This window comes from Dipodomys ordii, unplaced genomic scaffold (assembly GCF_000151885.1).
Source record: "Dipodomys ordii isolate 6190 unplaced genomic scaffold, Dord_2.0 Scaffold16, whole genome shotgun sequence".
In the NCBI taxonomy this organism is placed as follows: domain Eukaryota; kingdom Metazoa; phylum Chordata; class Mammalia; order Rodentia; family Heteromyidae; genus Dipodomys; species Dipodomys ordii.
In genome coordinates, this window is record NW_012267232.1 from 2,863,958 (window position 1) to 2,866,851 (window position 2,894).

The window sequence follows — 2,894 nt, forward strand, 5'->3', positions numbered from 1 at the left end:
TCTTGTGACCTGCTAAATGACTCGTTTTATTCCAAGGCCTGAGTTGGAGCTAGCAGCTCCTCCGAGTTTTGTTGGTATCCAAGATGGAGATCACCGGTGCTGGGGGGGAGGGGTGGCCTTCCCTCCTTTGCTCCCTGAGAAGGAGTGAGGACCTCAGGCTTCTACTCATGCCGAGTCTTGGATCCTGGGTCGTCTCTGGTCTGCAAACTGCAGGATGAAGATGTCCGCTCCTTGTCGGTTCTTGCTGGTGTTGAGTAGAATCCGCTCGCCCCCTGCGTCTGACTCCTTCGTCCCGGGCTCTCTGTGGCTCAGGTGTGGCTGCGGCCGCCGCCGTGACCCTGCTGCCGCCGCGGCGGTTGCTGGCAAGCGCTCAGATGTGTCTCCTTGCCTTGGCTTCCCCTCTGTTGCCTAACTCTCTGTCCTGTGATGGCACACTTGGTGTGATTCTCTGGCTTAGGACTGTTCACTGGAACTCTAAAACTGCTTTCTATGCGAGAGCTTGTTCAGAATCCAGCTTCTCCTCCGCCATCTTCCCTAGGTGATTTTCGCAGTCATTATTTCTATACCTATTCCCTATGTTTTGCTCCATGCTTTTCCAATTAAATGGAACTACATTCACAGATGCATATATTTCTTCCTATGTCTTCATTCATTTAAAAATACAACTAAGAATATATTTATCTAATTATCTGTATCTCGCTTCTGTCACTCCAAATACCTTATAGAAATCTCTCTAAATCACTGATACATGTTGAATTCAAAATGTCCATTCACACTATCAATTTTAGTTACTAACTATTGATGGGATCTCATTTGGTTTGCTTGCTTGTTTTATCTAATATTAAAAAAATACCCTGCATGCTGGGTACCAGTGGCTCAAACCTGTTTTCCTAATTACTTGGGATAGTAATTTTGCTAGCCTGAGAAAAAAATGTCCATGAGATTCCTAGCAAAATTCTAGGCTAGAGGCATAGCTCAAATGGTAGAGTGCCAGCTAAGCAAGAAAGATGAACAAGAGTGCAAGACCCTGAATTCATGCCCCCACCCCAGTAATGGTGTGTGTGCACATGTGTGCACTCTAAAATTACTATTGTATTCATCCTTATATATTCCTTTTATGTTGATGGCTTTGATAGATTCTAAAGAATAGAGCTACCAGCCAAATGGCTATACATTTTTTGTTTGAATAAGTCTTGCCAGACTTCTTTGTTAGAAGGGCCATTAACATTTCTTTTTTTTTCTAGACGTGTGATTCCAGTGTCTTTTTAAAATACATTTTATTGTAAAAATACTGTACAGAGGGGTTACAGTTACATGAACAAGGTAATGAGTACATTTCTTATCAAGCATTGTTACCTCCTCCTTTGTTTTTCCCCTACCATCCCTTCCCTCCCACCTCCACAACTACACTCCCCTTCTTCTCTGCTCCCCCTCCTCGCTTAAATTTTAAAGCTCATTTTTCAACATAGTATCTTGAACATCTCATTGTTACAATGGGTCAACCTATATCCCTATTTAAGCATTTTGTTTTTTCCCTTCCCCTCCCCAAGCTAGAGAAGTAGACCATTACCATTTCTATTAGCAAATTATGAGCACACTCTTTTCTCCATTAAGTTGAGGAATGATATGTTAGACCTCCTTTAAAGGTTTCGAAGATATTTGAGAAGCACCATTGTTACTTTAATTGCAATTCCCTGACTGTGGTGAATGTGAGGATTTTCTTATTACATTTTGAGCATTTAAGTTTGCATTTCTATGTTGGTTATATTTTATCCATCTGTAGCTTTTTTTTTTTTTGCCATGTAGAATATGGGTCCATAAGTTTAGTCTTAGTTCTCTTCCTTCAATGAGTTTTTGGAAAAGTGACTTCCTTGAGTCAATTTGAATGAAAAATAGGAAGCTGAGGTTTTGGTGGTTTCATGGGCAATTTCTTTGCCCTGAAAATGAATATGATGCTTTAGACAAACAGATCATACTTTGAGAGGCAGGGATGAAGTTTGTTCAATTCTTTCTTCTTCCTGTTTGCTTTTTGTCCCAGTTCATCTATCTATCTATCCATATGTGTGTGTATATATATGTATGGTATGTATACACACACACACACACACACACACACACATTCATATGCCACTAACTCCCACATGGGTCAGATAAGGGACCTCTTCATAAATCTACAGGTGAAGTAGATTCCCACCCAAGAGACAAACAGAATGTATCTTTCACTGTCTGCCAGCTGTTGAAACAATTCTCAGGAGCTCCCTCTATTCCCTTCAGGATATTCCTGAGGACAGTCAGCATTGTAGGACAGGATGATGGAATTACCTTACCATGAGCACTGAACTAACTCCATATTGACTCCTCTCTCCTCCTCCCTCACTTGCAGTCTATAGACCAGGAAGAGAGTAAGTAGGGTTTGGGTTTCCTTTCCCAAACCTCCAAATCACCCGGTAAACTTAAGAGGAAGCTTACTGACCTGTAGTGGGAAGCTTTTTTAGTTTGTAGATTTTTGTAGTGGGAGGGTACGTTGAAGGCTTTAATGACAATTCAAATCAAAAGGAAACATTCCATGCAACATGTCTAAAAACCATCAGGAAGCCCTCTGAACATTCATAGGAGAGATGGATTGTACCTGGAAGTTTATTGATCTTTCTGGCTCCTATCTGGTACCAAAGTTGCTGGGAAAATAGCAGTTTAATCAGGATTACTCATTTGTTATGAAGTAGGACCATGATTTCAGTAACAACAGTAGCACAAAGTCAACAATATTGTTGGTGATCTGTGTTTTAAATCTGCAAAGTACTTTCAAATGTATGCTCTTTTTGGATCCCACCACATCTAATCTGTGAGTAAGGCAGAGACAGATGTAATTTCTTTTTTTTTTTTTAATTTAATTT